General features: G+C 45.5%; 1 long non-coding RNA gene across 2 annotated transcripts in view; it reads right to left on the reverse strand.

The window, feature by feature from the left end:
• Window positions 1-13,156, reverse strand: part of LOC122464416 — a 59,165-nt gene that overhangs the window by 17,364 nt on the left and 28,645 nt on the right. For both annotated transcript variants that reach the window (XR_006288408.1, XR_006288407.1), the window contains exon 2: window positions 328-446. This is a non-coding gene — a long non-coding RNA (uncharacterized LOC122464416). The remainder of the gene's footprint in view (window positions 1-327; window positions 447-13,156) is intronic.

Below are 13,156 nucleotides of genomic sequence, written 5' to 3' on the forward strand. Positions count from 1 at the left end.
CCTGAAGCTAACCAAATTAAGGTCAGATGAAGTCCTGGGCTCCCCATTCACAGCTGGAAATGCAGTGTTAAGGTACACATCAATGCAATCTTAACTCTGCTCCTTGGAATTGGCAATAGCCGCTAGGAATTATCTACATGCACTCCAGCTGCAGTCACTATGGTAGGTGTAGTTGTATTGAATGGTGGAGGGATTAGTGGAGCATCTTGTCAAGAGCTGTGATTGTGATTTGAAATGATCTGGGGGGCCCTGCCATTTGGGGGGTCTGAGCTCTATTCCCTCCGCTCCCCTTGTTTGTGTGTTCAAAGGAAAGACATGCACATGTACCTTGAAGGGTCCTGTAGACCTTATCTTGGTGCTGAGTTTTGTAGATTGTGTCAGAAGCAGTTCACAGGGGTCTTCTTACCATGAGGATTGTCAGCAGCAAGGTAGAATATAAGAATGATCTGTAGGTGTAATGATGAGTAAGTGAAAGTATAGTGTTAGATGGCAACGTGTGCCTAAGGGTGAAGGGGTTGTAAAAGAAGATGAAGATATCCTAAAATGTAGCAGGTGGGGTGATATTTCTGGAGAGTGGACTAAGTATTTGAGTGTAGGGCATGTATAGGTAGCGTCTGTTCAGTACAGCTGAACGCCTAAACACAACTGTTGCCTTAGCAAAGAGAAGGAATTACACTGTATGCTAAAGTTGTCATGTGCTCTTTCACTGCGTGGTCTGCACTCTCTGCAAAGGCACAGTATGAGTCTGGGTGTTATGGAGTATCACTCAAAGAAGGCAGAGTGAAGGTTGCATTGGTATGTACCTTAGCTCCTGTATTTCCTGATTTTCAGAGGTTTGAATTTTGCTGAACTCGACATTCTGAAAGGAGCACAAGGCAACTTGAGCTCTTACATTAATGAAGTTTTTTGTCAGTGAATTTCCCAGTATTTTTAACAGAAAGAAACATTTTTTTGTAGGAGTTAAGTCTTGTCTAGAAAGGCAAGTTAATCCAGAATAACCTAGAGTGGGAATTTGAAGTGCAGTGGCTATTCAGCACTAACTCCCTGTGGACATTTATATTCCACACTAAGAATGCTTTCATGCAGTTTAGCTTAGTTCACTTAAAATTGGATTAACCTAAACTGGATACAGTCTTTATTTAGGCAGCGGTAGTTATCACATAGGTTTACAGCTGAGGCACTGATGTGGTTAGCTAAAGGTAAAGGATGCTATGTGATTCCTCAGTGCCCCCCCGCCCCTTGTGTACACTGTTTATAGTTATGGTCATGCTTTGAAATGTTTGGAAGCTGAAGTTGCTGACGGCAGGAGGAGAAATCTCAGCTATGGCCCATGTCCCAAAATCTTGACAGTTTTATTCCATGTTAGTTACAGTAACTAAACATGTGAGAGAAGAGGGTCTCTCTCTCTCTCTCTCCACCTTCCTCCTCCGCCATCCCCTCAAACATAGAGCCCCTCTTTTAAGATTTCTTGTTAACCTTCCTCTTCCCACCTCATGAAGTTACTAGCACTTTAGAAGCCATTAGCATGTATAAAGTTGTTCTCTCTGTTTGGTGCCCACTGCTGCTCTGTACACGTGTCACAGACAGCAGCTTGCTGAAGGATTACACACTTCCTTGGTTATGTAGGCTGGCCTGTACACCAAGCCAGGCACCGCTCCACTACTATCCACCCCCAGTTGGCCCGTTGCCCTCACTCTGGTCAGGCCTCCCCAGCCATGTTCTTGGCCTACCCAATCTAACCCTGCTCCAAGCTGGCTCCCTCCATTCCCAACTCTGGTTTGCCCTAACCCCACATGGGGATGGAGTTACTTTAACTTTGTATTTCTTGATTTTCAAAGGTTGAAGTTTAGCTACTCTCCACATTCTGGAAGACTACTAGGCACAACTGGGCAACCTTCACTCTCTGTTAATTAAATTTTGGGGGCATTTAATTTCCTTGATTTTTTTTTTAATTCTCTGCAGCCCTATGTACCACAGCCCAGTTCTCCCCCTCTGCTGCCTCTGGCTCCTTGCCAATGATTAACCACCAAATGGACTGGCTGTATGATGGCCACTTCACTGCCTCTTCATCATCTCCTCACTGTCTTTTCTCTGCTGGTCCAGCACAGCCTGGTTCTCTCTCCCCAGCTGTTCACCCCATGGAGAGGCAGGCATCAGCATGGGACACAGAGGTTGAGAAACTGGGGAGAGGATGTATGAATTCTGCAGAGACTAGCATGGGTCAGTGGGGAAATTTTTGGAGGGGGGCATTGACATGGGGTAGGCATGAGAGGAAGGGTGGTCCTGTGGATAGGACCAAGGCTTGGGAAACCTGGATTCAGTTCCCTGATCTGCAGCAGACTTCCTGTGTGACCATGGGCAAGTCACATCTTTGTGCCTCAGTTCCCCATCTGTAAACACAGATAATAGCACTGCCTTGCCTTACAGGGGTGTTATGAGGATAAATACATTAAAGATTGTGAGGTGCTCAGACACTACACTAATGTGTGCCATATAAGTATCCATTACTGATTGATTTGATGACTGTGAGGGCTTTAGGGGGACAGATGAAGCCTCCCCAACATCCCCCACTGTACTGTCCTTTCCATCCCACTTTCCCTGCGCTGTTCCAACACTCCCTCTTGCTGCTCCAACCCCCATATCCCCCCCAGATTTTTCAGACTCCCCTTCCATTGCTCCAATTCCTCCATCATGCCCATTGCCCCAAGTCCCCTCCTCACCTTTCCCCCCCACCACCACGCACCTGTTAAGGTGCAGCACTAAGAGGAGTATGTATACCAGCTGGAGGCAGGAAGGGGTGGGAGAGTGGATAGGCAGAGTCCCTACCCCAGATCTGGGTCTAGTATATGGGGAAGGGAACTTTCAGCTTCCCTCTAGTTAATCAATGCTGATTAGGGTTGCCAGGCATCTGGTTTTTGACCAGAACACCAGGTTGAAAAGGGACCCTGTTGGCTCTGGTCAGCACTGCTGACTGGGCCATTAAAAGTCCATTTGGCAGCGCAGTGGGGCTAAGGCAGATTCCCTCCCTGCCCCAGCTCCATGCGGCTCCCAGAAGCGGCCGGCATATCCCTGCGGCCCCTAGGCACAGGTGCAATCAGGGAAGCTCTGTGCGCTGCCCCCACCCTGAGTGCCATCTCCACAGCTCCCATTGTCCCCTGCGCCTAGAAGCCAGAGGGGAATGCTGGGCACTTTCAGGAGACGCCTAAGGGAAGTGCCACCCAGACCCTGAAACCCCAGGGTGTTTGGCTTTCTGTAATCAGAAAGTTGGCAACCCTAGAGCTGATGCTCTGCTGTAATAATCCCACAGGTGGGAAAAGTAGCCATATGCCGAGCAATCATTCTCTCATGTGTATAGAACATGTGTAATTTATTATCTTTCAGAAAATAGTTAGAGCTCCTTCTAAATTAGCTGTACAAATTAGTAGCACACATTTCATAAAACCATAATAACTCCTTAAACCATAATAACTCCTTAAGGCAGATAGTAACAACATGCCTACAGACTTCTCTCAAAGTTAGGGTTGTTCAGATTTACAGTGCATGAGTTTAGCTCAGATTTCAATGGGCCCAGCATATTCACTTGAGCCACCCTTGTAATGTGATAACAGGCTGCCTCAAATTGCTTGCCCTCGTCTTGCTGAACATGCATGTTTCAATTTCTTTGGCATGTGAGTGTTTGGCACATACCTATTTTATATAATTATATACATAGTTGATTCTGTCAAATACTTTTTTGGGGGTAGGTTGTAATTCAAGACGCATTGCTCACATTACCCCAAATTTGGAGCAGTGACACTGCCAATCTCCCCCATGAACCACAGTGCATTTCAAAATAATCTAAGTAAGCATGTAGATTTTAGAGCACTTAACTGAGTCTTCTTTTAAACATAAAGCACTGCTCAACCAAAACTATAGTGGAGCTGGCTCTCCCCTATAATATATATATATATTCTTCACCTTTGTATAAGGAGTCATCACCTGGTCACCTAAAGGTTACATGTTGTCTGTATTGTGGTCTGTTGTTAGCCATTTTACATTGTAAGCTCCTTGGGCAGGGACCAGGTCTATTTCACATTCTTTACAACTCTAAGCACGTTGGAATTCAACAAATAAATAAGGGAGTGGTAAAGATGGCTGCAAGAAACTGAAGAATAGTAGTTAGTCCTTCAGAGATATTTATTATGGACTTCACTCTCCAAATACAATTTTTTCATTAATAAAGTGAAGTGATGTTGATGAGGTGTGTTGGTTTGTTATGCAGGGAGGTTAGATAAGTGGAAATATTACCCATGTTCTTTTTCCTGTCCAATTAAAGTACAATCAAATCTCTCAATAACTTCCATTTCCATCCCGATTTTCAAAATAAATGTTGCGGGATGTTTTGTCACCTTGCCCAGTATGATAGGATCAATGGAAGGTACATGAATGATTTCCAGCAGCAACAAGTTTAGCAGAGTTCCTATTGGTTCAGCCATGGCGAGACTTACTTTTTTGGCTCAGCTACCACCACAAAGGTACTTGTTCAAGCCTCAACCATGGCCAAATGCAAGGCGCACACACAGTTAAAGCACCAGATGAAGTATTCCCTTAACTGTTTAAATCTGCTCTAGTATCTGGCTGTTAGTGGGCTTGCGTGTTTGTGTTCTTCCCGTGTGCTTTCCCAGCTCTATGTAGATAGCTGGTTCAGCTGAAATCTTGTTGCCTCAGTAGCGCTGTTTAGGCTGCTCAGTGCTTCTGTCCTTGAAGCTTCAACATTATTAGCAGATAGCACGGTATATTAGTTTAGCAGATTTTGATGTTACTCAAAGGAAGACCATAGGCATGGTTTAGTGGCAAAGCCACTCAGCCAGGTTTACTGCTGTTTATTTACCATTCTAGTGCCCTGGCTCCATGGTTACAGGTATGCTAACACATGAGTGCCCTGTGGCAAGGAACGACTCAGCCAGTGGTGGAACTTTCTGCCCTCTCGGCCAACAAAGAATTAAGGCAAAGTACCTCTACATTTATAGGCTAAAAACAAACAACTAACCTACAAAACTTACACACCACCTTATGTATTTCATGACATCTGTTTGTTACCTACCCTCGTTCCGGATATCTTGGACAAAACATCCCTAATCATTGTTTTGTCAAACCATCTTATCTTGTACTAGATTGAGATGTATCTGTACTACCTGGAATATATTTAGGTAAATATCTAGTGCCTAGTACACTTTCAATAGCTTTGCCAAGTTCATGTACTGAACAGTGAACTTGTAAGCATCTGCTTTAATACGTGGCCTGACTTTGCTTCACAGCCTCTGGTTCAGGCCTCAGACCGTACACCAGGCCCAGTGCTCCAGCTCTCTCTCTCTGTACTACACTGGCCACATTGGAAGACACAAGGCTAAGCTAAGCTACAAGAGCAGGTTGAGGCAGCTGGCTGCTGCTGCACCGGAGAAGGGGAGGAGGTGCATACATGATTGGTAGCCCTCCCCTTCCCCAGAACCCACTGGGAGGAGATGCTGGAAGAGACCTCTGGACCTCACTCACAGAGCAGCTGCTGGGGCTTCCTTGAGTGTCTGACCCTGTGATCCTGCCCCCACCCTACAGCCATGGGGCAAGGGGCAGCCCTGCCTGTGAGGCTACAGTGTGGGGCAGTGAGCTGCAGAAGGGGAGGAAATCACGTGTAATGGAAGCCCCCTCCCCCTCCAGCACCCACCCACCACAGGGGAGGAGAGGAGGCTTCCTGGACCTGAGCAGCTGGGGCTTGGGTGAGTGTAGTGACACCCTGCATTCCTCCACCCACAGTCACTGCTTCTTCCCCACGCTGGGCAAGGGGCAGCCCCATCCCCCACCCACAGAGGCTATGGTGAGGGGCAGCAGCAGTGGGGGAGAGGGTTGGGGGGATTCCTCCTCTCTGGCCTTAGTCCCGAGGCTGCCTGTCTGCACCCCAAGCTCCTCTTCCCTGACCCTGCCCCACGCCAGAGCCTATGCCCCCACCCCCCAGCCCTGAGCCCCCTCCTGCACCCCTGCCCCAGCCCAGACCCCTCACCCAAATGCCCTTCCAGAGCACATCCCCCACACCCACTCTTCCTGCCCTAGCCCAGACCCCACACCCCAACCCCCTCCCAGAGCCCATCCCCTGCGCTCCAACTGCCTGCCCCAGCCCAGGCCCCACACCCCAACTCCCTCCCAGAGCCTACCCCCTGCAACCAAATGCCTTCCCAGAGCCTACCCCCTGCCCCAGCCTAGAGCCCGCACCCAAACGCCCTCCCAGAGCCTGACAGCTCCCCCCTCCCACACCCAAACTTCCTCCCAGACCCTTAGGGAGGTGGGGCGGGGGGGCGCGACTTGGAGCCGTTCTGGGCACCGTCAAAAATTATACAAACCTGCTGCCCCTGGAGGAGGGGTCTTGGAGTGTTTGCCCCTCCTTTTTATAGTGCGTCCCTCTTTGAAAAGCATTTCCAGCTGAGATCCAAGAGACAGGGAATCTGGTGGAGGAAGGAGACTTGATGATGATTCTTTGCTAAGCTGCAGAGCTCTATCCCTGCCCCTCTTTCTTGCCAAAGAATGGCCACTTGGTAGGTGATGGCTCATCAGCTTTGTTGACACCTGGCTGGGGTGTCAGCTTGCCTTTTGTCTTTGTCACATTGTAGCTGGCTGACAGGATCCAGGAGGGTATGGCAGCTTTGTGAGTAGAAGGTATCTAACTTGTCTGCTTGAGAAGGAGGTTGTGGGTTTATCAGGGGTGGAAGGGGAAATCCAGACAGTGACCATGGGTTTGTCAGCCTGAGTGTTGTGATGGGGATTGCTCATTTGTTCTGGGGGACTGGAAAGGGGATGTGGCCTTCTTAGTGACAGGAAGGTGGATGTAGGTTTGTCAGCGTGGGGAGCTGAGAAGGGGATTTTAGGATTGTCTTGGGGAATGTCTTGTCAGAGGGTGAGGGAAGGGTTGTGGGCTTGACACTGAGAACACTGAGACATCTCCATGGCTAGGAGATGCCATCCCATCCTAGAAGACGAAGACCTGGCCTCAGTTATATACATCTTCACTACCTCCCATGTGGACTACAGCAATGTGACAGACCTGAGCACAAAGCCACTGGGCCTTAAGAAACTCAAACTAGTACAGAACCCTGCAGCACAACTCTTCAGCCACACAGGTTGCTGCAAGCACATCAAACCTCTGCTTTCTGCCCTGGCTTCCCATAGAATATTGCGTCAAGTTCAAGGGCTCAGGCCTTTTCTTCCAGGTGTTCCACTGTGTGAGCCCAGGATATCTAAAAGACTGCCTGAAGCTCTGAGATGAAGACCGTGTCCAATAATTCCTCTGCTCAGGCACAATGGAACTTTATACCACAAGGATAACTCATCTGTTCAAGAGACAGAACTTTCTTGGGGTCTGGCTCGCACAGAAATTAAGGCCCATTGCAAACCTCACCACCACCTTCTGCTCCAAGTGCGAGGTGCATTTCTTTGACCTGCTTTCTGTGACATAAACATGAGTAGCATGTATATTAACACAAAAATCCTAAACAAAACAGGACTCTCCATTGCACACGCAATGGTACCCATGAAGAGGGTGAGAGAATGACCATGTGACAGATGTTAGTCTCATTGCACCATTGGAACGCACTCAGTTACTATGGTGATGAAGGAGGCACAAGAACCTATATAGAACATAAGAGAGAGTGTATGGATAGTAAAAGCACACGAATGCAGTTATTTGCAAATCTGATAATCAGATTTTGAGCGCTGTCCAGGCAAGCACTCTGAGGTTTGCTCTGGATTTAAAAGTGTGAACATTTTGAAATACATGGCTAGAAGGACAGACAGATCAATGGGGGGCCCAGCAAAAATTCCAACGGACCTGAAGGGAGAGTCATTAGGACATCTAGCCATCCCCTCCACACACACTATCATTCAGCTGGCAGCAGGAGGAGTCCCAACTGATCTGAAAGACTTCCTCCCCCACCCTGCCATCTGTTGCAGATGTTGCAATCTTTGAAAGGCATGAAGCACTCAGGGGCAAAGGGAGCCCACGAGTGTCTAAAATTTGAACTCAATGTGTAACGACAACTTTTTGGAGAAAAATAAATAGAAGACAAGAGTATAAAGGCCAGAATGTGCACTGAGATCAGGGAGGGAGTAGAGAGGTTTTGCTTTGTTTTAATGTACAGTTCTAGACCCCTGCAGGCATCTGCCTGGTGTAGGACATAAGACGGCAAAAGTGTGTTAGGAAGAATTTTCCAAGCATGATTAATACCCCTTTTAAAAATCCCAGATCTCAAAATCTGCTTTTCTACTTCACATTACAGTTGGACAATAAGTTGTCTGAGGGCCGCCACCCACCCACACTTCCACAACACAACCTGAAGCAGAAAGGACCTTTTTAAAAAAATTATGGGGAGTAGGAGAAATTGGGAGCATAATGGAGGGCAAGTGACAACCTGACCTGGGAAGCACCTGTTGCCTCTTCATAATATAAACTTTAATTTGGCTGTGACTCAAATAGTAGTAGTAGGGATGGGCCAAGAGTTGAACCCCTGATCCAAACCACCTGAGATCAGATCTTCCCTCAGGTTCCAAGATGTTCAGATCTGAGATTTAGAGAACTTGGGGGACAGTAGCAAATTTCAGATCCAGTTCAGAAGTTCCCCAGAGTCTTAGGGGAGTTTGTGGTTCAATCTCACCTGAATACCCTTCAGAGAGGAAGAATGGCCTTGTGGAACTGATCTGGGTTCAGTTCCTGGCTCTGAGCCAGACTCCCTGGCTTACCTTTAGACAGGTAACTCGGGGCCTGATTTTCAGAGGTGCTGAGCTTTCAGTGGAAGCTCTGGATTCTCAGTGCTTCTCAAAGTCATCATTGACCTGATATATTTGCACCTTAGTTCCCAGAATATCAGTTACTGTACGTAACTTGTACAACAGAAAACCACGATGGAAAAGACCCGTCGAAATGAAGAGAGAATGATAACCAACCTATGGAATTTCTAAGCCAACATATTCTGTGGCAGGGATATAAATCTCTATTCATGTCTACAGGATTCTCTAAAATTTCTGTCGAAAGGATCTAATTCTCTGTTTAATCCTATTGGATTTTACAGAAATGTCTGAAGTCCTATTTCATGCCATAGAACCTTATTGGTTTCATCCCTGTTCAATTATAAGGCTTTTCCTTATGGATTAAGGGCTTATTTCTGCAAGGTGCTGAGCACTTAGCCTCCACCCTAGCAAAGCAAGCATGTGCTTAGCTTTAAGCATGTGAGGAGTCCCATGGAAATCACTGTAGTGTGCTTAGCACCTTGCAAGATCAGACACTGAGCATGCTACTAAGAGACAGCCACAGAATTGCTAGTATCCTCAGCACTAGTGCTAGTCAAAGTAATTGATTATTAAATTACTTCTGAAATAGTGAATTTCATTACAAACATATTAGCTCACTCTAACACCTGCCTCACTTTTCCCCTTATTTATACAAATAAGTGCAGCAGCTCAAAAAAAAAAAAAAGGCTTAGTATTAAAGCAGGGAAACGATGACAAGGCGAGAGATATTTGTGGCAAAAAATAAGGCTTGCATAGCAAAACAGCAATCCTATTATCTCATCAACATGGCACAGACTGAGGTGGAATTATAAATAGCAGCAGTGGTAATGCCTGGGAGTTGCAACTTGGCGCTGCTGCTGGCCACTTCTTTCTGGCTGTAGTTCAAGCTAACGTAGAAAGCTTATAACAGCTAGAGATGGAAAATACCTATCAGCCCACTGATTCCATTCTCCTGCAGAGGCAGGACATAGTCCTCAAACAGAGGATGCATCAGATACAAAACTGACACTTGGGCCTAGTAAAAAGGCCAGTAAGGAGCAGAGGAGTTTATTTTGTTAGCAAATGCACTTTTAATGCTGAAAATAACTGAAAGACTCAAAGGGCAGAGCTGGGAGACTAAGAAGGTTAGTTGTTTTTAATGAGTTGTCCTGACAATTAAGGGTATGTCTACAGGCAGCTTGGCTGGGATTGTACTTGGGCCACTAGACCCTCCCACTGCTTGCACTGCCATGGTTAAACTCTATTTTTAGCATGCTGTCTCCATCAGAGCTAGTGCAGGTATATCTCCGCAGGCTGGGAATCACACCCCTAGCTTGAAGTGTAGACATACCTTAAGAATACACGGTATATAGTGGTTCTCAGCCTTTTCATACTATGACCCTATGTTACATTAGGAAACAATTTTTCCTCCCCTCACCACCTGCCATCTAATTATAAAGAACAGAAGGGGGGTTCACAACCTCTCTAGAGTGCTCATGAGCCCCCAGTTGAAAATTCATTCATCCCTAAAGGAAGGGTTTTGTATGAATAGCCAAGAAAATGGACCATGTACAGCACTGTAGCATGTAATAATTTGTAGGAAGTGTTGCAGACACAACTGTGAATGAGTATATAGTGCCTTAACTCTTTCAGACCTTTTCAAAAAGACATAGGGACACTCACTGACCTTTGTATTTAGCCATTCTCCTTAAATGCTGGAATTCCAAAGTGTGTCTATGTACATTAATTTTCTTTTTAAGTTCAATAACTTCCATTGGCTTGAATGGGTTATGCGTCAGATGCTGTGTGAGGAGTGCTGAATGGTGCCTTTACTTCCCACCAAGTACTTGTTCATAAAGTGCCCTCTTCTATTCTACAAATGAATTAATAATGAAGAAAAGGAGTACTTGTGGCACCTTAGAGACTAACCAATTTATCTGAGCATGAGCTTTCGTGAGCTACAGCTCACTTTCCACAGTATGCATCCGATGAAGTGAGCTGTAGCTCACGAAAGCTCATGCTCAAATAAATTGGTTAGTCTCGAAGGTGCCACAAGTATTCCTTTTCTTTTTGCGAATACAGACTAACACGGCTGTTACTCTGAAACCTGTCATTAATAATGAAGCTAAGTCTGCACTGTGGTCTGTTCATCTGAGCACAGGTTAATCGTCTACATGTCAAGAAAAGAGGACAACTCTGGGGGGGAAAAAACAGCGCAAAGCTTATTTTTAAGGGACAGAACCTCTGGAAGTTTTAATTGTGATACAAAATTATGCATTGCATAAAATCATGTATTTGTATCCCAGTATATGATCCTTTTCATGATTATTGCTGAAATATGAAATAAAGTATATGCTATATTGACTTGATATGGGACATTCTGCACCAGATAACACACAGCTTGTCATCCTAACTGGGAGCAAGGGACTTCTTAGATCTAATTTTGGCTCCACTGCTGATTCCCTTTGTGGCCTAACATGTCACTTAATATCTCTGCCTCAGTTTCCCCATCTTCAAAATGGAGACAACAACACTATCTAGTTCTCAGAAGTGCTGTGAGGATTAGTTAGTACATGATTTAAAAAGCGCTTTCTGGAAGAAAAATGCTGTGTATGATTTCAGTTGTCCTGGATATGGGGCAGATTAAGAAGAAACCATGCAAAGACCTGCATTTTTTACTTTCTGCAACAGCTCAGAAAGTCAAGGTAGAAGAGGGAAGCCATCACAATAACCAAAAGGCTATAAATGACCTTTCATTGAAAGGTGATAGCTGTGGCAAGAAGCCAAGGAAAATATAATCCAACCAGTCTATCTAGAAAGTGTTTTTAAAATGTAACTCCTTGAAGAGGAAAGCTATGGATGGGGCCTTTTTATGAGCATCTCCCAAAGGAAAAAAGGATAATGCTCGAGGATATGTAATTTCCAGATGCCCACAGACCTTGTAACAAAATATTGGACAGAGGGAAGGGACCATTTAATAAAGCAAAGTTTGCAGGAAACATCTTCTTCTGGAATTGGAAAGAAAAGAGGCCTCCTTCCCCTTGAACTGAATATCTGTGGAACTAGCACCCAGCCCTCCTATAGCACTTTACATATCCAAAATGCTATAGAAACAAGTAAGTAGTCTTCACAGCACCACTGTGGAACTGATACCAAGAAAACAGTCTGAGGATTCTAGAGGTGGTAACATTGCAGTCTGTTCACTTTGCAGTTTTCTCCTTTGTGTTTCCTTGGCAGCTCCAAATTATGTGACTGCTCTCTGGTGGAAACGAACCGACTATACAGCTACAATAATACTGCTCCTTCAGAATGTGCAGCATTACAATGCATTTATAGGGCTTAGCTGTATCTTTTTTAAAAGTATCTCATTGTATATGTAGTATAGCGCATCGCTCCAGTGTGTGGATGACAAAGAAATAGCAAAGCTTCACAGGGTGAATGCTGCAGCAATGAAACTTTATAGCTCTTTTTCATATATGCAAATGGACAGTATTTCAGAATAAAATGGGCAGCTGAAAGCAATGATAGTCTTGAAGCATCTGTTTGGGTTGGTTTGCTTGTTACTAAGCTAGCTAATTTGTCCTTAATGACCAGAGCTAGCCACATAATGGAACATGGGTTGCAAATATGTATTTGATGAGAAAGGGACAACATTTGCAATGAATGTCCCCTCTCAAGGACTTCCGGTGTTGATGGTGAGTGACAAAGCTAGAATATCATTCAGGGGTCTTGATTTAACTTCCCCTCAAGGGATTCAGCAAGATTGTAGTGGGTGGATGGGGGTTACCTGCAACCACATAGTCCTCCTACTTGTAATTATTTTTTATATGTTTCAGAGTAGCAGCTGTGTTAGTCTGTATTCGCAAAAAGAAAAGGAGGACTTGTGGCACCTTAGAGACTAAACAATTTATTTGAACATAAGCTTTCATGAGCTACAGCTACAGGAATGCATCCGATGAAGTGAGCTGTAGCTCACGAAAGCTTATGCTCAAATAAATTGGTTAGTCTCTAAGGTGCCACATGTACTCCTTTTATTTTTTATATGTTATGTCGTTGTGTTTCAAGTAGTGTCTGTTTCTTAGATCCCCTCGAGCGCTCAGGGATCGATATCCACTCTCTGCCCTCCTCATTCTCTTGGCCTGTCCCCAACCCACACCCTACACAATGGGGAGGGGGAATCGGACTCAGTTGCAGAGAGCTGGCTACAGCAGCCTTACCCCATCTGGACAGTCCACCTCACCAAGAGAATTCCCTGGCATACTAGCTCTCCTTCCCTCTTTGAACTGCTGGAGAAGTGCACAGGGGATGGAGCCAGGATCTGGCCCTTCATCTTTCTAAATCACTGTGTTTATGGTGACTGTAAACATTT

Source organism: Chelonia mydas, chromosome 2 (assembly GCF_015237465.2).
Source record: "Chelonia mydas isolate rCheMyd1 chromosome 2, rCheMyd1.pri.v2, whole genome shotgun sequence".
In the NCBI taxonomy this organism is placed as follows: Eukaryota; Metazoa; Chordata; order Testudines; family Cheloniidae; genus Chelonia; species Chelonia mydas.